Genomic DNA, 25,145 nt, shown 5'->3' on the forward strand with positions numbered 1-25,145 from the left:
GGTCCCTCAGGGAGTTTGGATGTGTCTATGGAGCTTCCATGACCCTGCCTTGTACAAGTTGTGTTGGCTTCCCGAGTATTGTGTACTGTCCTACCATTCACCAAAGTTACCACTTATCTATTGTCTAGTTAGTGTTTTTCCATCACCACCCCTCCCCTCCTTCGTAACCATCAAAGATTGTTTCTTTTTGTGTGTAAACCTTTTCATGAGTTTTTATACTAGTGGTCTCATACAATATTTGTCCTTTTGTGATTGACTTATTTCACTCAGCATAATGTCCTCCAATTCATCCATGTTAGGAGATGCTTCACACATTCATTGTTGTTCTTTATTATTGCATAATACTCCACTGTGTGTATGTACCACAGTTTGATTATCCATTCATCTGTTGATGGGCATCTAGGTTGTTTCCATCTTTTTGCTATTGTGAACAATGTTGCAATGAACATGGGTGTGCATATGTCTATTTGTGTGATGACTCTTATTTCTCTAGGATATATTCCTAGGAGTGGGATTGCTGGATCATATGGTATTTCTATTTCTAGCTTTCTAAGGAAGCGTCATATTGTTTTCCAAAATGGTTGTATCATTTTGCATTTCCACCAGCAGTTCATAAGAGTTCTAATCTCCCCACCACCTCTCCAACATGTGTTGCTTCCTGTTTATTTGATTCCTGCCAGCAATGCTGGGGTGAGATGGTATCTCATTGTGGTTTTGATTTGCATTTCTCTAATGGCTAGTGACCGAGAGCATTTCCTCATGTGTCTGTTGGCCACTTTAATGTCTTCTTTGATGAAGTGTCTGTTCATTTCCTTTGCCCAGTTTTTAATTGGATTTTTTGTTTTTTTGTTGTAGAGGTGTTGGATTTTCCTGTAGATTTTAGAGATTTAGACCTTTGTCTGATTTGTGATAGCCAAAAAAATTTTCCCAGTCTGTAGGTTCTTTTTACACTTTTGGTAAAGTCTTTTGATGAGCATAAAGGTTTAATTTTTAGAAGATCCCAGTTATGTAACTTATCTGCTGGAGCTTGTGTGTTTTTGGTTGTGGTTTGTATCCTGCTAATGCCATGTATTAGGGCCTCTAGCATTGATCCTATCTTTCCTTCTATGAACTTTATATTTTTGGCTTTATATGTAAGTCTTTGATCCATTTTGAATTAGTTTTTGTGTATGGTGTGAGGTATGCGTCCTATTTCATTTTCTTGCAGAAAGACATCCAGTTTTGCCAGCGTCATTTGTTAAAAAAAAACTGTCTTTCCCCCATTTGATGGACTTTGGGCCCTCGTCGAAGATCAGGTGACCGTAGGTGGATGGCTTTACATCTGAGCTCTCAATTCTGTTCCATTTATCAATGTATATGTCGTTGTACCAGTACTAGGGTGTTTTGACTACTGTAGCTGTACAGTAGGTTCTGAGGTCAGGTAGTGCAAGTCCTCCTACTTTATTCTTCTTCTTCAATAGTGCTTTACTTATCCAGGGCTTATTCCCTTTCTATATAAAGTTAATGATTAGTTTTTCCATCTCTTTAAAGAATGTTGTGAGAATTTGGATCAGGATTGCATTGTTTTTGTAAATTGCTTTGGGTAGAATTGTCATTTTCACAATGTTGAGTCTACCTATTCAGAAGCATGGCATATTTTTCCATTTATGTAGCTCTCTTTTGGTTTCTTGCAGTAGAGTGTTGTCGTTTTCTTTGTGTAGGTCTTTTACATCCCTGGTTAGATTTATTCCTAAGCATTTTAATTTTTAGGGGCTATTAAAAAAAAATTTTTTTTATTATAAATGGTATTGTTTTCCTGATTTCCTTTTCACTGTTCTCTTTATTGGTGTATAGGAATCCAACTGATTTTTTAAGTTTATCTTGTATCTTTCTACTCTGCTGAATTTATTAGTTCCAGTAGTTTTCTTATGGAGTCTTTTGGATTTTCTATGTATAGTTAATCATATTATCCACAAATAGGGACAGTTTAACGTCTTCATTATTAATTTGGATGCCCTTTATTTCTTTTTCTTGCCTTATTGTTCTAGCTAGAATTTCCAGCACAATGTTAAATAGGAGTGGTGATAAAGGACATACTTGTCTTACTCCTATTCTCAAGGGGAATGTTTTCAGCCTCTCTCCATTAAGAATGATGTTGGCTGTTGGTTTTGCATAGATGCCCTTTATTGTGTTGAGGAATGCCCCTTTTATTCCTATTTTATTGAGAGTTTTTAACAGGAATTGGTGCTGAACTTTGTCGAATACCTTTTCTGTGTCAATTGAGATGATCATGTAATTCTTTCCTTTTATTTATTTGATGCATTATATTGATTGATTTCCTAATTTTGAGCCATTCTTGCATACGTGCTATGAATCTTACTTGGTCGTGGTGTATTTTTTTAATTTTTTTGGTATGATGCTGAATTCTATTGTCTAGAATTTTGTTGAGAATTTTTGCATCTATATTCATGAAAGATATTGGTCTGTAATTTTCTTTTTTTTGTGGTGTCTTTGCCTGGTTTTGGTATCAGGGTTATGCTGGCTTCATAGAACGAATTTGGAAGTATTGCCTCCTTTTCTATGTTCTGAAATAATTTGAGTAGTATTGGTGTAAGCTCTTCTCTGAATGTTTGGTAGAATTCTCCAGTGAAATCATCTGTGCCAGGGTTTTTTGTTGTTGTTGCTGTTGGGAGTTTATTATTATTATTATGTTTTCAATCTCTCCTCTTGTTATGGGTATGTTCAGATTTTCAACATCATTCTGTGTTAGTTTGGGTAGGTAATGTGTTTCTCAAAATTTGTTCATTTCCTCTAGGTTTTCGAATTTGTTAGAGTTATAATTTTTCATGGTACTCTGTTGTGATCCTTTTTATTTCAGTTGAGTCTTTTGTAATGTCCTCCATTTCATTTCTTATCTGGGTTATTTGTGTCCTCTCCTGTTTTTCTTTTGTCAGTTTGGTCAGTGATTTGACAATTTTGTTGATCCTTTTGAAGAACAGACTTTTGGTTTAGTTGGTTCTATTGTTTTTCTATTCTCTGTTTCATTTATTTCTGCTCTGATTTTTATTATTTCCTTTCTTCTGGTGGCTGTGGGCTTTTTTTTTTTTTTTTTGCTGTTCTCTTTCTATACATTTGAGTTGTGTAGCTAATGCTTTGATTTTGTCTCTTTTTTTTTTTTTCTTTGATATGTACATCTATTGCCTTTGCTGTGTCCCAAAGATTTTAGTATGGTGTGTTTTCATTCTTATTTGATTCTAGAAATTTTTTGATTCCATCTCTGATTTCTTCTATTAATTCTCGGTTGTTTTTAAGCAGGGTATTCAGTTTCTGTGTAACCGATTTTTTTTTTTTTTCCTTGCTCTTCCTGTTCTTAATTTCTACTTTGGTGGCATTGTGGTCAGAGAAGATACTTTGTATTAGCTCAACGTTTTAGATTTTGTTGAGGGTTACTCGGTGGCCTGCGATGTGGTCTATTCTGGAGAACCTTACATGTGTAATAGAGAAGAATGAGTACTTTGCAGGTATTGGGTGGAGTGTTCTATATATGTCTATAAGGTCAATTGGCTGATTGTACCCTTTAGCTCTTCTGTATCTTTGTTGAGTTTCTTTCAAGATGTTCTTTCCTTTACCGAGAGTGCTGTGTTGAAGTCTCCTATTATTATTGTGGAACTGTCAATTTCTCTTTTCAGCTGTTAGAGTTTGTTTTATGTATTTTGGAGCCCTTCATTGGGTCTGTAGATGTTTATTATGGTTATGTCTTCCTGCTGGATCATCCCTTTAATCATTATATAGTGTCTTTTTTGTCTTTTATGGTGGATTTTGTTTTAAAGTCTATGTTATCTGAGATTAGTATTGCCATCCCTGCTCTTTTTTGTAGCTGTTTGCTTGATATATCTTTTTCCATCCTTTGATTTTTAATAAATTTGTCTTTGTTTTTAAAGTATGTCTCTTGTAGACAGTATATTGATGGGTCCTGTTTTTTTTTAATCTATTCTGTCACTCTCTGTCTTTTTATGAGTGCATTCAGGCCATTTACAATCAGTGTAATTCTTGATAGGTGTGAATTTATTGCTATCATTTTATGGTGCTTTTGTTTGTGGTGCAGACGTTTTCTTTGTTCCTCTTACTCTCCTGTGCTGAATTCCTTTTGTTTGTGGATTTTTTTTTTCATTTCTTTTGTTTTTGTAGATTTTGTTTTTACTGAGACTTTATGGTTTTCTTGTTCATTTAGATGAGTTGATCTGTTAACTTTCTTTGTGAATACCTTGAAATTTATGTTTATCTTCCTAGGTTTGAATCAGTGTATTACTACTTGGTATCACCTTGCCTTCCTCTCCATTAGAAAGTTCTGTACCTACACTCTTTATTCCGTCTTTTATTCTTCTGACATTGTCATTTACAGATTAACCTCTCTGGTTCCCTATTGTAATTCTTTTGATTTTAGATAGTCTTTGAGAGTTCATTTTCTAGGTTGGTAATCGGCTGGTACATCTTGCGTCCTAGATTCAGGGTGTGGTCTGATGTTTTTTGTTCTCAGACCAAAGGACTTCCTTTAATAATTCTCATAGGTTTGGTTTGGCTTTTACATATTCCCTTAATATCTGTTTATCTGGAAATATTCTAATTTCTCCATCTTATTTGAATGAGAGTTTTGTAGGATATATTATTCTTGGTTAGCAATTTTTTTCTTTTAAGTTTTCATACATGCCATACCATTGCCTTCTTGGCTGCATGGTTTCTGCTGAATAATCAGAGCTTAGTCTTATTGTTTCTCCTCTGTATGAAACTTTTCATTTTCCTGAAGCAGCTCTCAGGATTCTTTCTTTGTATTTGGTTTTAGCGAGCATGCTTAGGATATACCTTGGTGATTTGCTTTTGAGGTCTATCCTATATGAGGTTTGTTGAGCTTCTTGGGTGGTCAGCTTTTCATATTTCATGATATTAGTGAAGTTTTCTGTCAACAATTCTTCAATGATCCTGTCTGTGTTTTCCGTTTTCTCCTCCTTTTCTTGAAATCCAATCACTTGCAAATTTTTACTTTTAATTTTAATCTTACATCATTTTCAGGGTTTCTTTATTTTTCTTTGTTCTTTTTTATCTCTTATTTTCCTGAATTCTTCCATTGTTTTGTCTGTATTTTCCATGAATTTGTCTGACTTTTCCATGAATTTGTCTATTTTTTTCCTCATGTTTGTCTGCTTTTTGCTTAAAAAAAAAAAAAAAAAAAAAATTTTTTTTTTTTTTATTGGATAGCTTTGAATATTAGAGATTCGAATTCCCTATCAGGTAGTTCTAATGCCTTTTCTTCTACTGGAAAGTTATCTAGTGTCTTATTTTAGATGCCTACTGGAAACATCCTGTTCTGTTTTTATATGTTTTGATATTGTCTGCTGTCTTTGAGACATTCAGTAGTTATTTTCTTCATTTATTGATTGTGGATTTGTTTATTTCACCCTGCTTTTTTGTTTTATTTGGTTATGTCTGAGCATGCAGTCTGTGCATTCTTTGTTGTTGCTCATCTGTGGGCACGATAATTTTCACCTCCTTGTCCAAAGGGCAGGGCCAGTCACTCAGCTATGGTGCAGCAGGGCAGGACCAGCTGAAGGGGAGGGGCTGGAATGGGTTGTTTGTGGCACATACTAGGGCTGACAGGGCAAGCTGGGTATCAGTGAGGACAGGTTCCAATAGGCTTTGCCTGTGCTGCTCCAGTGTGTAATGTTCAGCACATGGTGCAGGTAGACAGAAAGGAGGGGGGAGGTTGTGATGTGTGGAGCTAAGACTGGTATGGGAAAAAAGAGAAGCGGGCAGAAACAAACAAAAGAAACAAATTAAAAAAAAAAAACAGTGCTAAAGGGGCTTGCTGTTGTAGTGGAAATGAGAGAAACTGAGAAATGGAGAAAAACAAAAATAAAAAAAAAAGGCAAATGCCCCCAGGGATCTTACTGGTGCAGCTGTGCAGACTGGGGAAGTGGCTCCCAAGCCGGACAGTACAGCCTGTCTAAAAGGGGCTCCCAATCCTCAAAAAGAAAAAGAAAACAAACAAACAAACAAAACAAACAAATAAACAAAAAATGGCCCCAGGGATTCCACTAGCTTGGTTGCTGGTCCAGGGAAGAAATTCCCCAGCTGAGTGGCACTTCACAGACTTTGAAGAAGAAACATGGAGCCAAGTGTTCAAGAGAAAGGAGGGGGAGGAGGCAAAAGGCAGGGAGAAAACCAAAAGAAGCTGAAAAAGCAACATCAGCAACAAACAAATGGCACTGATGGAGCCAGTCAGTGTGGGCATCGCAAATTAAAACGGCTTAGGGCTGGAGGTGGTGCCTCCCGGCGAGAGACTGCTGCTGGTGGAAGCAGCTGAGGTAGAGCAGGGGGGAGAAGGATGGGAGTGGGAAAGTGCATATCGCTGTTTACTGGGTGCTCTGTCTGCTGCAAGCACCGTAAAGCTGCTTTCCCATACTCCCTGTCTGTTGGTTTCCGATGTGGGTGGGACAAATCCAAGCAGCACGGACACTGCACTTCCCAGCCCCTACAGCGACTGCAGCCAGCTAGGAAGCTGCAGAGGCTGAGCAAGGGGGAGAAGGATGGAGGGTGGGAAAGCGTATATTGCTGGTTAGGGAGTGTTCTGTCTCCTGCTGGGAGCTCTGTGAAGATGCTTTCCCATACGCCCTGTCCACTGATCTTTGACAGGAGTCCGAGATGACGAATCGTGCTGCGTTATCTGCTAGAGGACCTCCACACGTGTTCCTCTCCTAGCTCTCTATTCTCTGTCAGTTTTTTATTACATTTGGTGCTTGGCTGAGTTCTTTATCTCTTCATTTTTTTTTTTTGACACTTAGTCTGTTTTACTTAGTTTTTCAGGTCTTTGCTGTGGAGGGACAGTGTGGTGCTTCTGTCTACAAAACCATGTTGGCTCCTGGAACTCAAAGTTTTACATGTATTTTGGTTATTAAGTTCTTGTCAGATGCATAGTTTCTGAAGATTTCTACCAGTCACTAGCTTGTCTTTTCACTTTTTTGGTAAAGTCTTTTGATGAACAAATTTTTATGAGGTCCCGTTTATTTATTTTGTCTTTTGGTGTTTGTGCTTTTGTTATTAGAAACTTAAGCCTGATAGCATTGCCCTTGCTTGTTCTTCAAAGAATTTTATGGTTTAAGTTTGCACAATTGGGTCCTTAATCCATTTTGAATTTGTGTATTTTTTTTTATAAGGCATGAATCCTGTTTCATTTTTCTATACGTGGAAATCCAATTTTCCAAATACCGTTTATTGAAGAGACTCTTCTTTCTGCATCAAATGTACTTAACACCCTTGTCAAAAATCAGTTGGCCATAGATGTGTGGGTTTATTTCCGGACTCTCAATTCTATTTCATTGGTTTTTGTGTCTATTGTTTTTACCAGTACCAGGGTGTTTTAATTACTGTAGCTGTATAATGTGTTTTAAAATTAGGAAGTGTGATTCTTCCTACTATGTTCTTCTCTTTCAACATTGTTTTAGCTATTCAGGGCCTCTTGGCATTTTGTATAAACTGGAGGATTGGTTTTTCTATTTCTATAAAGAAGGCTGTTGGAATTTTGATTGGAATTGCATTGAATTTATAAACTTAAGTAGTATTGACATTTTAACAATATTAAGTCTTCCAATCCCTGAACATGGAACACCTTTCCATTTATTTAAGTCTTCTTTAATTTTTTTCAGCAGTGTTTTATAGTTTTCATTGTATGAGTCATTTACATCCCTAGTTAGATTTATTCCTAGGTATTTTATTCTCTTAGATGCTATTGTAGGTGGAATTATTTCCCTAATTATTCTTTCAGATTTTTCATTGCTGATGCATAGAAACTCAACTGATTTTTGTTTATTGACCTTGTACCCTGCAACTTTGCTAAATTCCTATATTAGCTCTAGAAGTTTACTTGTAGACTCTGGAATTTTCTATGTATATGATCATATCATCCAAGAATAGAGATAATTTTACTTCTGCTCCAATCTGGGTATCTTTTACTTCTTTTTTGTGTTTTATTGCTCTTTCTAGGATCTCTAATCCAATATTGAATAGGAGTAGTGAGAGCAGGCACCTTGTCCTGCTCCCAGTTTCATGGGGAAAGCTCTCAGTCTTTCTCCATTATGTATAATGTTAGCTGTTGGCTTTTCATATATGCCCTGAATCATACTGAGGAATTTACTTTCTATTTCAATGTTCTTTAGGGTTTTCATCAAAAAACAGTGTTGGATTTTATCAAATGCTTTTTCTGTATCCATACAGATGATCATGTGACCCTTTTTCTTTGTTCTCTTTATATGATGCATTACACTGATTGATTTTCTAGTGTTAAGCCATCCCTGCATTTCTGAAATAAATTCTACTTGGTCATGGTGTACGACTCTATTTTTTTTTTTTTAATAATTTTTATTGTGCTTTAAGTGAAAGTTTACAAATCAAGTCAGTCTCTCACACAAAAACTCATATACACCTTGCTACACACTCCCAATTACTCTCCCCCTAATAAGACAGCCTGCTCTCTCCCTCCACTCTCTCTTTTTGTGTCCTTTTCGCCAGCTTCTAACCCCCTCCACCCTCTCATCTCCCTTCCAGGCAGGAGTTGCCAACATAGTCTCAAGTGTCCACCTGATCCAAGAAGCTCACTCCTCACCAGCATCCCTCTCCAACACATTGTCCAGTCCAATCCATGTCTGAAGAGTTGGCTTCAGGAATGGTTCCTGTCCTGGGGCAACAGAAGGTCTGGGGGCCATGACCACCAGGGTCCTTCAAGTCTCAGTCAGACCATTAAGTCTGGTCTTATGAGAATATGGGGTCTGCATGCCACTGCTCTCCTGCTCCCTCAGGGGTTCTCTGTTGTGTTCCCTGTCAGGGCTGTCATCAGTTGTAGCCAGGCACCATCTAGTTCTTCTGGTCTCAGGCTGATGTAGCCTCTGATTCATGTGGTCCTTTCTGTCTCTTGGGCTCAGAATCGCCTTGTGTCCTTGATGTTCTTCATTCTCCGTTGATGAGGTGGGTTGAGACCAATTGATGCATCTTAGATGGCTGCTTGCTAGCGTTTAAGACCCCAGACACCACTCTTCAAAGTGGGATGCAGAATGTTTTGTTAATAGATTTTATGATGCCAATTGACTTAGATGTCCTCTGAAACCATGGTTCCCAGACCCCTGCCCCTGCTACGCTGGCCTTCAAAGCATTCAGTTTATTCAGGAAACTTCTTTGCTTTTGGTTTAGTCCAATTGTGCTAACCTCCCCTGTACTGTGTGCTGTCTTTCCCTTCACCTAAAGTAGTTGTTATCTACTATCTAATTAGTGAATACCCCTCTCCCACCCTCCCTCCCTCCCCCCTCTCGCAACCACAAAAGAATGTTTTGTTCTCAGTTTAAACTATTTCTCAAGTTCTTATAATAGTGGTCTTACACAATATTTGTCCTTTTGCAACTGACTAATTTCACTTAGCGTAATGCCTTCCAGGTTCCTCCATGTTATGAAATGTTTCACAGATTCCTCACTGTTCTTTATCGATGCGTAGTATTCCATTGTGTGAATATCCCATAATTTATTTATCCATTCTTCCGTTGATGGGCACCTTGGTTGCTTCCATGTTTTTGCTATTGTAAACAGTGCTGCAATAAACATGGGTGTGCATATATCTGTTCATGTAAAGGCTCCTATTTCTCTAGGATATATTCCAAGGAGTGGGATTGCTGGATCGTATTATGGTAGTTTTATCTCTAGCTTTTTAAAGAAGCGCCAAATCGATTCCAAAGTGGTTTTACCATTTGACATTCCCACCAGCAGTGTAGAAGTGTTCCAATCCCTCCACAGACTCTCCAACATTTATTAGTTTGTGTTTTTTGGATTAATGCCAGCCTTGTTGGAGTGAGATGAAATCTCACTGTGGTTTTGATTTGCATTTCTCTAATGGCTAATGATCGTGAACACTTCCTCGTATATCTGTTAGCTACCTGAATGTCTTCTTTAGTGAAGTGTCTATTCGTATCTTTTGTCCATTTTTTAATTGGGTTATTTTGTCTTTGCAGTTGAGTTTTTGCAGTATTATGTAGATTTTAGAGATGAGGCGCTGATCAGAAATGTCATAGCTAAAAACTTTTTCCCAGTCTGTAAGTAGTCTTTTTACTCTTTTGGTGAAGTCTTTGGATGAGCATAAGTGTTTGATTTTTAGGAGCTCCCAGTTATCTAGTTTTTCTTCTATGTTCTTTATAATGTTTTCTATACTGTTCACGCCATGTATTAGGGCTCCTAACGTTGTCCCTCTTTTTTCTTCCATGATCTTTATCGTTTTAGATTTTACATTTAGGACTTTGACCCATTTTGAGTCAGTTTTTGTGCATGGAGTGAGGTATGGGTCTTGTTTCATTTTTTTGCAGGTGGATATCCAGTTATGCCAGCACCATTTGTTAAAAAGACTGTCTTTTCCGCATTTAACTGTTTCGGGGCCTTTGTCAAATATCAGCTGCTCGTATGTGGATGGATTTATGTCTGGATTCTCAATTCTGTTCCATTGGTCCATGTATCTGTTGTTGTACCAGTACCAGGCTGTTTTGACTACTATGGTGGTATAATAGGTTCTAAAATCAGGTAAAGTAAGGCCTCCTACTTTGTTCTTCTTTTTCAGTAATGCCTTATTTATCTGGGGCCTCTTTCCCTTCCATATGAAATTGGTGATTTGTTTCTTCATCTCATTAAAGAATGTCGTTGGGATTTGGATCAGAATTGCATTAAATGTATAGATCGCTTTGGGTAGAATAGGCATTTTTACTATGTTAAGTCTTCCTATCCATGAGCAAGGTATGTTCTTCCACTTATGTCAGTCTCTTTCGGTTTCTTGCAGAAGTGTACTGCAGTTTTCTTTGTATAAGTCTTTTACATCTCTGGTAAGATTTATTCCTAAGTATTTTATCTTCTTGGCGGCTACTGTAAATGGCATTGATTTGGTGACTTCCTCTTCGATGTTCTTTTTTTTGGTGTAGAGGAATCCAACTGATTTTTGTATGTTTATCTTGTATCCCGATACTCTGCTGAACTCTTCTATTAGTTTCAGTAGTTTTCTGGAGTATTCCTTAGGGTTTTCTGTGTATAAGATCATGTCATCTGCAAACAGAAATACTTTTACTTCTTCCTTGCCAATCTGCATGCCCTTTATTTCTTTATCTAGCCTAATTGCTCTGGCTAGGACTTCTAGCACAATGTTGAATAAGAGTGGTGATAAGGGGCATCCTTGTCTAGTTTCCGATCTCAGTGGGGATGTTTTCAGGCTCTCTCCATTTAGGGTGATGTTGGCTGTTGGCTTTGTATAAATGTTCTTTATTATGTTGAGAAATTTTCCTTCTATTCCTATTTTGCTGAGAGTTTTTATCACGAGTGAGTGTTGAACTTTGTCAAATGCGTTTTCTGCATCAATTGATAAAATCATGTGATTCTTATCTTTTGTTTTATTTACGTGGTGGATTACATTAATTGTTTTTCATACCTGGTATGAATCCCACTTGGTCACGGTGAATTATTTTTTTGATATGCTGTTGAATTCTATTGGCTAGAATTTTGTTGAGGATTTTTGCATCTACTTTCATGAGGGATATAGGTCTTTAATTTTCTTTTCTTGTGGTGTCTTTACCTGGTTTTGGTTTCAGGGATATGGTGGCTTCATAGAATGAATTTGTAGTATTCCATCCTTTTCTATGCTCTGAAATACCTTCAGTAGTAGTGCTGTTAACTCTTCTCTGAAAGTTTGGTAGAAGTCTGCAGTAAAGCCATCCAGACCAGGGTTTTTTTTTGTTGGGAGTTTTTTGATCACCTTCTCAATCTCTTCTTTTGTTATGGGTCTATTTAGTTGTTCTACCTGTTTGTGTTAGTTTAGGTAGGTAGTGTGTTTCTAGGAATTCATCCATTTCTTCTAGGTTTTCAAATTTGAGTATAGTTTTTCATAGTAATCTGATATGATTCTTTTAATTTCAGTTGGGTCTGTTGTAATATCGCCCATCTCATTTCTTACTCGGGTTATTTGCTTCCTCTCCTGTTTTTCTTTTGTTGGTTTGGCCAATGGTTTATCAATTTCATTAAGTTTTTCAAAAAAACCAGCTTTTGGTCTTGTTAATTCTTTCAATTGTTTTTCTGTTTTTATTTCATTTAGTTCAGCTCTAATTTTTATTATTTGTTTTCTTCTGGTGCCTGTGGGTTTCTTTTGTTGCTCTCTTTCTATTTGTTCAAGTGGTAGGGATAGTTCTTTGATTTGGGCCTTTTCTTCTTTTTGGATGTGTGGATTTGTTGATATAATTTGGCTTCTGAGCACCGCTTTTGCTGTGTACCAGAGGTTCTGATAGGAAGTGTTTTCATTCTCATTGGATTCTATGAATTTCTCTATTCCATCCTTAATGTCTTCTATAATCCAGTCTTTTTTGAGCAGGGTATTCTTCAGTTTCCAAGTGTTTGATTTCTTTTCCCTGTTTTTCCTGTTATTGATTTCCACTTTTATGGCCTTATGGTCAGAGAAGATGCTTTGTAATATTTGAATGTTTTGGATTCTGCTAAGGCTTGCTTTATGACCTAATATGTGGTCTATTCTAGAGAATGTTCCATGTGCACTTGGTTGCTGTTGGATGGAGTGTTCTGTATATGCCTACTAGGTCAAGTTGGTTGATTGTGGCATTTAGATCTTCCATGTCTTTATTGAGCATCTTTCTGGATGTCCTGTCCTTCACCGAAAGTAGTGTGTTGAAGTCTCCTACTATTATTGTGGAGCCATCTATCTCACTTTTCAATGCTGATAGAGTTTGTTTTATGTATCTTGCAGCCCTGTTACTGGGTGCATAAATATTTAATATGGTTATATCTTCTTGGTGTATTGTCCCTTTAATCATTATATAGTGGCCTTCCTTATCCTTTCTGATGGATTTAACTTTAAAGTCTATTTTGTCAGAAATTAATATTGCCATTCCTGCTCTTTTTTGGTTGTTGTTTGCTTGGTATTTTTTTTCCATCCTTTCAGTTTTAGTTTGTTTGTGTCTCTAAGGTGTGTCTCTTGTAGGCAGCATATAGACGGATCTTGTTTTTTAATCCATTATGCCACTCTCTGTCTCTTTATTGGTGCATTTAGTCCATTTACATTCAGGGTAATTATGGATAGGTATGAATTTAGTGCTATCATTTTGATGTCTTTTTTTGTGTGTTGACAGCTTCTTTTTCCCACTTGATTTTATGTGCTGAGTAGATTTTCTTTATATATTGTCCTTTTCTCATTATTTGTTGTTGTTGATTTTGTTCCTGCTGAGTCTGTATTTTTCCCTTGTATTTTATTTTTATGAGTAGGATAGTTTGTCTCCTTTGTGGTTACCTTATTATTTACCCTTATATTTCTAAATTTATACCTAACTTTTATTTGTTTGTATCGCCATATCTTCCTCTCCATATGGAAGATGTATGATTACATTTCTTAGTCCCTCTTTATTATTTTAATGTTGTCTTCTTTTATATAATAACATCGCTGTTACCCTGTGTTGGGCTTCTTTTTTTTTTTTTTGGATTTCCCTGTCTGGGTTGTCTTCTGGTTGCTCTGCCCAGTGTTCTAGTTTTCGGTTGATACCTGATATTATTGATTTTCTAACCAAAGAACTCCTTTTAGTGTTTCTTGCAGTTTTGGTTTGGTTTTTACGAATTCCCTCAACTCGTGTTTATCTGGAAATGTCTTAATTTCACCTTCATATTTAAGAGACAGTTTTGATGGATATATGATTCTTGGCAGGCATTTTTTTCCTTCAATTTTTTAAATATGTCATCCCATTGCCTTCTTACCTGCATGATTTCTGCCGAGTAGTCTGAGCTTATTCTTATTGGCTCTCCCTTGTAGGTGACTTTTCTTTTATCCCTCGCTGCTCTTATAATTGTCTCCTTATCTTTGTTTTTGGCAAGCTTGATTATAATATGTCTTGGTGACTTTCTTTTAATATCTACCTTATGTGGAGTTCAATGAGCATCATGGATAAATATCTTCTCATCTTTCACAATATCAGGGAAGTTTTCTGCCAACAAATCCTCAACAATTTTCTTTGTTTTTTTCTGTTATCCTTCCCTGTTCTGGTACTCCAGTCACTCATAGGTTATTTCTCTTGATAGAGTCCTACATGATTCTTAAGGTTTCTTCATTGTTTTTAATTCTTTTATCTTATTTTTCTTCAAATATATTAGTGCCAAGTGATTTATCTTCGAGTTCAGAAATTCTAGCTTCTACTTGCTCTTTTTTTTTTTTTTTACTTGCTCAATTCTGCTCCTCTGACTTTCTATTGAGTTATCTAATTCTGTAATTTTATTGTTAATCCTCTGAATTTCTGATTGCTGTCTGTCTATGGATTTTTCCAGCTTATTAAACTTTTCATTATATTCCTGAATAATCTTTCTGAGTTCTTCAGTTGCTTCATCTGTGTGTTCCTTGGCTTGTTCTGCGTATTGCCTCATTTCCTTCCTGATGTCTTGAAGGGTTCTGTATATTAAACTTTTGTATTCTGCATCTGGTAATTCCAGGAATGCACTTTCATCTAAAAGATCCCTGGATTCTTTGTTTTGAGAGCCTGTTGAGGTGATCATGGCCTGTTTCTTTATGTGACTTGATTTCGACTGTTGTCTCCGAGCCATCTATAAGTTATCGTATTAGTTTATGTTTGCTTACTGTGTCATAGCTGCTTGCTTTGTTTTGTTTTGGTATACCCCTGTGGGTTTCTTGAGTGAGCTAGCTTGATTATTTTTGCCTTTGGAGCTCTGGTATCCTGTCCCCAGCTGGCTAGAGCTGTCATCAGATGTATCAGTCTAGGAGTCCATTCAGTTTTCTTGTATGAATTCAGCTCAGGTTTCCAGGTAGCTGATATCAAGCGTGTGGTACAGGCTCTGTCCTACAGTCTTAGAGAGGCAGGGGTGATTGGCGTATAAACCCGTATTTGATTGCAGCAGGGGGTCACACTCTGAACAAGGCAGGTGGCTGAGAACCGACCCCCAAGTGTCTCTGAGGAAAACGCGTCTCTGTTCCCTAGAGCATGCTGGTGGGTGGGCTCTGCAGAAGGACCATGGGCCCCCAAAGATTTTGTTGTAAGGACTGGGAGGTACCAGTTATCCCTGGGCCCCTGTCATGGGTGGCTGGGTGACCCAAGTGGAACCACCAGTCCTTAGGTCCCTGTTGTGGGTAGGTGAGGACCTTGTTTAATAGGCAAAGCAATGTCAAACGTCAAACACCCACCTCTCCACTGCACTGCTGAAATGGTTGGAGTTTGCCAACAAGGGCCTTTTCTCCTGAAATAGGCCCACAAAGCTCCGTGCAGAAGGGAAAGGTGCTCAAGGTCCATGGACAGTTTATGCCTGGACAGGAGCTGCTTCTGTCCTGAGCTCCCCTAGTTAGTGGAGCTAGCAAATTATCTTTTCCCCCCAGTTGGAAATTTTTTCCTTCCCCAAGGCCGGGAGGAGGGCTCCAGGTGCTCATCAGGGTCTATCTCAGGCCTAGGGATTCAGCCGCTGAAACTGGGTTGAGGGTGGCGGGGGGGGGGGGCACGGTAAAGTATATGCAAGTACTTAGCTTTTGCCAAGAGCGCCTGTCTCCTCAGGTTCCGGAAGCTTGAGTGGGCTGTGTGGCTGGCTGCTTCTCCCTGAGGAAACTGCAGCCTAACGCTAGGACCCAGCCCGCCGCTGCTGCCGCTGCCGCTCCGGGAATGGTGCCTGAGGGCTCCCCATGATTCAGGTCCGGTAACTCCTCTCTGCTTCTGAACGGTCTCTTCCTTCCCCTGCCCCTAAGTTCGTTGTCTAAGCTTGCCTTTGATGCTCAGGGCTCCCAGCTTGTCATAAATATACTCCTTTCACTTGTTTTTTTTGGTTTTTGTTGTAAAGAGGGCTTGACGGAAGCGTCTGTCTATTCCGCCATCTTGGCTCTGCCCCTGTATGACTCTTTTAATATGCTGTTGGATTCTCTTCGCTACTATTTTGTTAAGGATTTTTGCATCTATATTCATAAGAGATATGGGCCTGTAGTTTTCTTTTCTTGGGGTGCCTTTGGTTTTGGTTATCAGGGTTATGTTTGCTTCACAGAATGAATTAGGGAGTACTCCTTCCTTCTCTATCTTTTGGAAGAGTTTAAATGGTATTGGTCAATTCTCCTCTAAATGTATGTTAGAATTCCCCAGTAAAACCATCTGGTCCAGTACTTTTTTTTGCTTGTTTGTTTTTGGGAGGTTTTTGATCATTGATTCAATCCCTTCACTTTTTATGAGTCTGTAGAGACTTTATATTTCCTCTTGAGCCAGATTAGGTAGAGTGTGTACTTCTAAGAATTTGTCCATTTCATGTAGATTATCCAGTTTGTTGTCATACATTTGTTCATAATATTCTCTCGCAATTCTCTTTATTTCTATTGGGTAGTAGTAATGTCTCCTCTTTCATTTTTTATTTTGGTTATTTGCATCTTCTTTTCTTCTTCAGTCTAGCTAAAGGGTTGTAAATTTTATTGACCTTTTCGAAGAACCAACTTCCAGTTTTATTGGTTCTCTTTATTGCTTTTCTGTTTTTAATTTTATTGATTTCTGGTCTGATCTTTGTCATTTCCTTTCTTCTGGTAGATTTAGGTTTAGTTTGGTCTTCTCTTTCTAGTTCCTGGAGTTGTCCAGTTAGGCTGTTAATTTGAGATCTTCTTTATATATATATATATATTTTTTATATGTATATATAGGCATTTGTTGCTATAAGTTTCCCTGTCTTCACTGTATCCCATAAGTTTTGGTATGTTGTGCTTTCATTTTCCTTTAACTCTAAGAAATTTTTGATTTCTCTTTTGATTTCTTCCTTGGCTGATTGGTAGTTTAATGGTGTGTTGTTTAATTTTCATGTTTGTGTATTTTCCACTTTTTTTTTTTTTAATGTTATTGACTTCTAGCTTCACTTTGTTGTGGCCAAACAAAATACCTTATATGATTTTGATCTTTTTAAATTTATCAAGACTTGCTTTGTGACCCAAAATGTGGTCTATTCTGGAGAATGATCCATGTGCATTGGAGTAGAATATATATTGTGCTGTTTTGGGGTGAAGTGTTCTATATATGTCTGTTAAGTCTAGTTAGTTTATAGTATCATTTAAGTCCTCTGTTTCCTTTATGATCTCCTTTCTAGATGTTCTGTCCAGTATTGAAAGTAGCGTATTGAAGTTTCCAACTCTTATTGTAGTACTATCTATTTCTTTCTTTAATTCTACCAATGTTTGCTTTATATATTTAGGTGCCCCAATGTTGTGGGCATATATATTTATGATCGTTAAATCTTCTTGATTAATTGACTCTTTTATCCCTGTATAATGTCCATCTTTAGCTCTTCTGACAGATTTTGTCTTAAAGTCTACTTTGTTTGATATTAAAATTGCCTTCTCAGCTCTGTTTTGGTTATTATTTGCATGGGATTTTTTTTTTTTTTTTCCATTCTTTCACTTTCAGTCTGTATGTTTCCTTGGGTTTAAAGTGTGCCTCTCGTAAACAGCATACAGTTGGATTATTATTATTATTTTTAGTCCATTCTGCTACTCTGCCTTTTGATTGGAACATTCAGCCTATTTACATTCATTGTAATTATTGACAAGAAATGAGTTACTTCTGCTATTTTGTTATTTGTTTTTTGTGTGTCTTAAGCCTTCTCTGTCTTTGTCCTTTAGTATTGCTTGTTTTCGTGTTTTGTTGTCTTATTGTAGTGAGCCTTTTTCATTTCCTTCCTTTTTCCTTTTGTGGATGTTTTTAATATATTTTCTTAGTGGCTACCATGAAAATTACATTTAAGAGCTTGTATTTATAACATTCTGGAGTTCTGGTAGCTCAGTGGTTAAGATCTTGGCTGCTAACCAAAAAGGTCAGTAGTTTGAACCCACCAGCTGGTCCTTGGAAACCCTGTGGGGAAGTTCTACTCTGTCTTATAGGGTCACTGTGATCCAGAATTCCCTTGACAACAATAGGTTTGGTTTCTTTGGCTGTCTATAGCATTCTAGGGGAAGTTGGTACCAACTTAACTTCAGTAACATACAAGAAATTCTATATTTATGCCATTCCTCTCCCCCTCCCCTTTTCAAAGATGTTAACTTTGTCAGTTTTCCCCAGTATTTGCTGCTCTATTTTCTGAAAGAAACTCTTAGGTGGGCTAAGCTTTTGGCCTTTGCTTACTGTTTCCTCTCCCTCTCTGTGATAGCTCCTTCTCCCTTCCTGATTTAATTGGGGTTCAAAAGTTCCAGATCTTGTTTTTCAACTTTCAATATCTCTCAAATATCCCAGAGAACACACTGTGGTCAGTCTGTCCACCAGCAGGCACCACCACTCAGGCAAGATATTGTGTACTAATCTACCTGCCCACCAGGGAGCACAGTCCCTCTCTGTGGTTATCACTCCCTTCCCTTCGGTGTTTCTGCAATCATGCTTTTAGTCAGAAAACTTGCACCCAATGAGACTCATTCAAGGCTGAGTCTTGCCCTCTGGTTTTGCCCAAGGTTTCCTTCGCTTTTCTGTGGGGGCTGCCTATATCTGAGCTGGCTTTCAGGGGAAGCACAGGCAGACTTTTCTCCATTACAGCAGAAGGAGGGCCTCCAAGAGATCTATCTTGTTGGTTTCAGAGCCCCAGTGGCCCTGTGGTGGTTGGGAGAGTAGTTTACACTTAGCTAACCCACCTCATGACTCCACTCTAGGGAACCTTCTGTAGGAGTTCTTATCAGTCCAGCAGTCAATAGTTACCAGTTGAGGGAGGGGTAGTCACACTCTGAATGGGCCCCAACGGAGATGTTCCTTGTTGCTATCAGAGCCTGCTCTGTTGTACATTGGCTGATGGTGTAGCCTCCACTCAAGACTCCTGCTTCTTAGAAAACAGCTGCCTCAGTCAGCAGACCTTAGCGCTGACTGTAAGGGGGAACAGACAGACCCAAACTGATTCATAGGGAAATCTGTCCTTTTGGTTTCAGAGGCCTGAGCCCTGGGGTGCACAGAGAGGCAGGTAGAGTGCTAACTGTGGGTGGCTTCTTTAGCAGTTTGCAATAGCCTGGCAACCACCAATTTCCAGGTAGGGGAGAGGTGTCACACTCTGGTCAGATCCTCGCGGAGGTCTGCCTTGTTGCTATCAGAGTCCACCTGGTAGATTGTTGGCTGTGAGTGCAGCCTCTACTAAAGACTTTGACATCCAAACACACAACAGCCTCATTCTGCAGTCCTCAGTGCCAACAGGAATTGAGAGCAGGCTAACCCTAACTGACCCACAGGGAGGTTTGTCACTTTGGTTTTAGAGGCCAGAGCTGTGGGGTATGCAGGAAGGCAAGTAGAGTGCTGACAATAGGAGCAGGCTCCACTACAGGACCCTTCTGTAGCAGTTCACAGCGGGCTCACAGGTAACAGTGTCTGAGGTGTGGGAGATGCTGGCACACCCCAAATGGGCCCCCAGGGATGTCTGCTTTGTTGCTATCAAAGCCCTACCTGTAGTATGTCGACTAAAGAGTGTAGCCTCCACTATAGATGCCTGCTTCTTAGCACACAGCAGCCTCAGTCAAGAGTCCTCAACACTGACTGAAAAGTGGAGTAGACAGACTAGAACTGACTCCCGGGAGGTCTGTTCTCTTGGTTTCAGAGGTCTGAGTTATGGGGTACACAGGGAGGCAGGTAGAGTGTTGACTATGAGAGCAGACTGCACTGTCTGGGCCTTTTGTAGCAATTCACAGAAGGTTTGCAATCGACAGTGTTTGGGTGGAGAAGGGGTTGTCACACTAGAAAAGGTCCCCTGGGGAGGTCTACCTTGCTGATTTTAGGGCAGAAGTTGGGGTCCTGTTTCTTTATACAAGTAGGGACTGTGGTGGTTAGGGAAGCAGGCTCTTTTTCTGGGGTCACTACTGCAGTTCACAGCAGCCAGACAGCACACGTGGCTCAGGGAGGGACAGAGGCAGTGGGAGAAGTGATTTTCCTACCATGTGCAACTCATTGCTTTGATGATTCTTGCCTGTCTGCAGTTCCCTGCTGCTTTCCTCTGCTTCTTGATTCAGAGCCACTCAAAGCCAAACAACATTTCTTTGTATTTTTTATTGTATTTGTGGTGGAGGGTTGGAATGATGATTTGTTTATGCCACCATCTGTCAGTTTGTTGTCTGTCAGTTTGTCATGCTGTGGTGACTTTCATCTTGCTGTGATGCTAGAAGCTATTCCATTATTATTTCGATTATCAGCAAGATCACTGATAGTGGATAGTTTTCAGTGGACATTTCCTTGCTCCAATTTCTGGAAGTCTAAGGGAATGTCGTTTCTAAGCCCAAGAAGCCACTTCAGTAAAAAGGATAGGTATAGAAGCAGAGCCACTAAGCAGTTTGGAGGGAGATAGATAATATCTGGTCCACACAGCCAGTCTCAGCAATTGAAATCCTTACTTGTGATTGCATGGATATGCAAGATGGTCACCCTAGGTCTCCAGTGGTATAGACTGGATTAGCACACCTGGGACCTCACACCACAGCAAGGTAGCTATAAAACATGGTTACCAGCCCACGGACATGCACTTCCACTTTCTCTCTGTATTATTTTTTATAGGTGAATGTGAATCAACAATTATCTTAAACTAAAATGTTTAATAAAAAGTAAAAAACACAAGGAGATAACTAAAGGGCCTAAAAACATGACTGCTAAAATTTACTACAATTCTAAATATAAGACTTGTAAACTAAAGTATTTAAGATTATAGGTTTTGAATTAAAAAAAAAAAACTACTCCTTTCCATCCAACTACTAATTATCAGTACAAAAAGAGAATAGATGTAACCAATAAAATCCTGACTGTGGAAATCTGTATAGGACAAACTACCTGGTTTATTCAACAAATAAACTGTGAGGAAGAAAAAATAAAAAACAAAGACCTGTGAAAAAACATATTCATTAGAAGATATTCTAGAGGCATATTAACCAATAGTAATGTACAATATATAAAGAAAATTATGACATTTATGAAACAGTTGAAAATTTGAACACTGGATATGTGATGAAATTAAACAATCTCTTTTAAAAATTATAGATATGATAATGGTGTTCTGCTTGCTATTATTATTATTTTTTATCCTTATCTTTTACAGCAGGAGCCCTGGCAGTGCAATGGTTAAGGGCTCAGCTGCTAACTGAAAGGTCATGCGTTCAAACCCACCAGGGGCTCCACGGCAGAAAAGACTTGGTGATAGAGTCCTATAAAGATTACAGCCAAGAAAATCCTATGGAGCAGTTTTACTCTGTCCTGTAGTGTTGCTATCAGTAGGAGTCAACAAGATGGCACACAACAATGCCTTTTACAGCTATATCCTAAATATTTATAAATGAAATGATATTATGCACAAGATTTGCTTCAAACTGATACAAGAGAAAGTTAATGAGTAGAGGTGTGATGGAAATAAGACTAGCATTAGGTTAGCAATTCTCAAAGCTGGGCAATGTGTACTTGGGGGTTAATACACAATTTTTTTCTTTAAAAAATAGGTTTGAAATATTCCATAATATACAATTTTAAAAATAGAAATCAAATATTATTTTTTAAATAAAAGATACTGTCTGAAAATGAATAGAAGATTGCCAAACAATTAAGGCAAGGATGGGGAGTATTCCAAATAGGACCAGCCTTTGAGTTCCAGGGGCTTATCTTACTCTGCATATTTTCAATAAGGCAAACTTATTGAACCTCTGCATTTTGTAAGATAATAAGTAAATAAGCACATTGTGGGGGGGGTGATTATAAGAATGAATAAGGCAGCTCTCAAAGGGTTTACAAATTAGGTAGGGAAACAAGTCATGAAAATAACTGTAAAATGAGCTATCACACAGTATACGATATCATACCTCATAGCTTCAGTTACCTGTGCATGCAGTGGCAATGACGTATGGAAGGAAATAGTCTGAGGGCCACAGAGAGAAGTGCTGAAGGACAAAGAGAAGGAAAAATGTTGAGTGAGGTCTGTGGTTATCCCAGACAGGGCATTGGCTATTTGACTGAGAAATTGTCCTCATATCCTTCCAGGGCCTCTTCCTGGGTGAAAAACACTCCAGTCACTTTTTACCAGGGAACTTCAGGCTAATCAAGCCATATCATGTCTCTTGTGAAGGCAAGAAGCTCTAGGAAAGAAAGACCTTTTCAGATAATAGCATACATTGAATTATTGTAAGCACAGTCCAAGAATATATGATAGTACTAAAACAAAACAATTAAAAACAAAGGGATTGGAAATGACAAGTTTTCCAGATAATGAAATAGATAGATGGGGGAGTCCTTTGAAAATGATCTTCTCATTTACTCAGTCATCTCCATACACGTACAACATCACCCACTATCTGCCTGGCTGCATCCTGGTTGTACCGGGAAAGTGGGCTGACATATGTAGCATCTTGGAGCTGGAGAACAGATTTGTATCAGGCCAGTGCTCACCTTCTGAAATATGTCTTTCTGTTTAATTGCACAAACTATCAAAGTAACTTGCTCAATGCCAAATGTGAAACACATCAGATGCCAATAGAATTGCAATTGAGTTAGTTTATTGGTCTCTCAGTAGAGTTGGTAGGGACTTTAGCTCTCTCCTCTGTTTAAACTTATATTGTCACCAGATCTGCTTCCTTTAGTAGGATTCAGCCTGAGAAGGTTCTGTTTGGGAAGTAAAGACAGTTATCAGCTATGCAATAGCCCCAGTTTCATGTAGCTTCCAGATGTATTTCTGTTTTAGCCATTTTAGAAAGGAAACTAGGATCCAGAAAGAAATAGTAGAAACCGCAATGGATTCAGTCTCAAAAGAACTTGGTTGTAGTCATGTATCTATCACTTCCTAAATATGTGTGACCTAGAAAAGCTCACTTAAGTTCTTTGATGCTAAGTTTGCTTATCTGTAAAATTGTTTTTTTTTTTTTTTTTTAAAGACTGAACAGAATACAGGTAGATTAAAGATTAAGAAAACCTTTTAACTCCAAAGTTTTATAAACTCTACATATGTAGGTTATTACTATCAGGTGATTTTTTATAAAGTCATTTAGAGTGAGAAGACTAGAATTAATTCATTCAGAAAATATATACTGTGTGTATATACACAAGCAATATATACTTTGTGCAATGGGCTATGCTACACTAGGTACTGGGGAAACAACAGACACAATTTCTTCTCTCAGGATGTCTAAGAGTAGTGGGGGAGACAGACATAAATCAAATAATCAAATAAAGAAGTATTTATAAAATTGTGACAGCTACTTAAAAAAAAAAAAACCCTGCTAGATGTGATGAGAGTATATATCAGGAGATAGGGTCAGGGCAAAGGAAGGCATCTCTCTGAATAAATAACATGTACATTGCTATCTGAAGGATGAAAAGTTTTCCAGGTGAAGGGTAGAGAAAAAAACCATGCTAGACAGAGGGAATAGCATATTTGAATGCCTTGAGGCTCAAAAATTTCAGTAAGTGATTAGGATAGAAGGAAGGCAGGTTTAGCTAGAGCATAGTGAACAACAGAGATAGCAGTGGTAGATCAGGCTTGAGCGGGTCTATCAGGGTCTAGATCAGCACAGTCCAAGATGGTAACTGTATTCATTTTCTAGGTCTGCCATAGCAAAATACCACAATCTAGGTGGTGCATAAGGACAGAAATTTATTGTCTCACAGTTCTGGATTCTGGGAGTCTAAGACCAGAGTCTCGGCTGTGTTGATTCATTTTGACGCATTGTGGGAGAGTATGTCCCATGCCTCTATCCTAGCTTCTGGTAGCTCCAGCTGTGCCTTGGCTTGCAACTGCAGCATCACATGGTGTCCTTTCTTTCTGTTTCTCTCTGTGCCTGTTCTACTGTTTTATAAGGATAGCACTCAGATGGGACTAGGGGCCACCGAACTCTGGTATAACTTCGTGTTAATATAACTAATAACATCATCGAAGACCCTATTTTCAAAAAAAAAACCCAAAAAACAGTCACCTTCAGAGATATCAGGACTTGGGACATCAACATAACATTTTTGAGGATCACAATTCAGTCAATAACAGGAGCCATTATTCCCCTGTGATTTGAAACTTGACATATGGCTAATAATGTGTGGCACGCATAAAATACACACCTGCATTTTGAAGACTTAGTGTGGAAAAAAAAAGTAAAATCTCTCAATAATTTTTAAATATTGATCCCATGTTTAAATGATAATATTTGGCATATATTATTAAAATTTGGAAACCCTGGTGGCGTCATGGTTAACTGCTATGACTGCTAACCAAAAGGTTGGCAGTTTGAATCCACCAGATTCTCCTTGGGAAGTCTCTGGGCAGCTCTACTCTGTCCTATATGGTCACTACGAGTTGGAATCAACTTGACGGCAACAAGTTTATTATTATTATTAAAATTAATTTAATCTTTTTCTTTTTTTATTTAATGTGACTACTAGAAAACTAAAACAATATGCATGTGCTTCACATTTTATTTCCATTGACAGCACTTGCCTAGATCATGCAATGTCTTGCAGTAGTCCAGGTACAAGATGAAGATGATTGGATTAGACTTGAGACAGTGGAAATGGAAAGACATCATGTATCTTCATGTCTGTTTTTTTGCTCCATCCAATACAAATTTTGGCTAACTCGACTGTGAGTGGGGATACAGCCTCTAATGGTGAACTAATGCTTTCAGTAAAGGGGGATAGAAGTGGATGCGCTCTTAGTTACCTTGAAAGCTTGCTTTTAGAATATAGCTGCCTGTTTCTAAACTTCAGCCTCAATGATGCCTAACACGGTACCTGGCACAGATACATGTTAAATGAACAAAACCAAACCAACCAAACCCACTGCCATCGAGTCATTTCCGACTCATAGCGACCCTATAGGACAGAGTAGAACTGCCCCATAGAGTTTCCAAGGAGCTTCTGGCGGATTTGAACTGCCAACCTTTTGGTTAGCGGCCCTAACACTTAACCACTACGCCACTAGGGTTTCCTAAATGAACAAGCCGGCTTTCAATCTCTGGAACGACCAATCAAAAGTGAAATTAGAAATCTAATCATGATGAGAGATTCATGGAGGAAGAAGCCACCGAAGAACAGTTGACTAGTTAAGCAGATACCTTTTATAAATGCAAGTATGTCATTGTTATTAGGTCCTTTCCAGTCAGTTCCGACTTATAGCGACCTTAT

At 38.3% G+C, this 25,145-nt stretch overlaps 1 long non-coding RNA gene across 1 annotated transcript in view; it reads right to left on the reverse strand.

Annotated features, from left to right (window-relative positions):
* The window catches only part of LOC126086833 (uncharacterized), a 264,248-nt gene that overhangs the window by 24,368 nt on the left and 214,735 nt on the right, over window positions 1-25,145 (reverse strand). The window contains exon 2 of the long non-coding RNA XR_007519605.1: window positions 21,859-21,919. This is a non-coding gene — a long non-coding RNA (uncharacterized LOC126086833). The remainder of the gene's footprint in view (window positions 1-21,858; window positions 21,920-25,145) is intronic.

The sequence above is a fragment of the Elephas maximus genome, chromosome 12 (assembly GCF_024166365.1).
Source record: "Elephas maximus indicus isolate mEleMax1 chromosome 12, mEleMax1 primary haplotype, whole genome shotgun sequence".
Lineage (NCBI taxonomy): Eukaryota > Metazoa > Chordata > Mammalia > Proboscidea > Elephantidae > Elephas > Elephas maximus.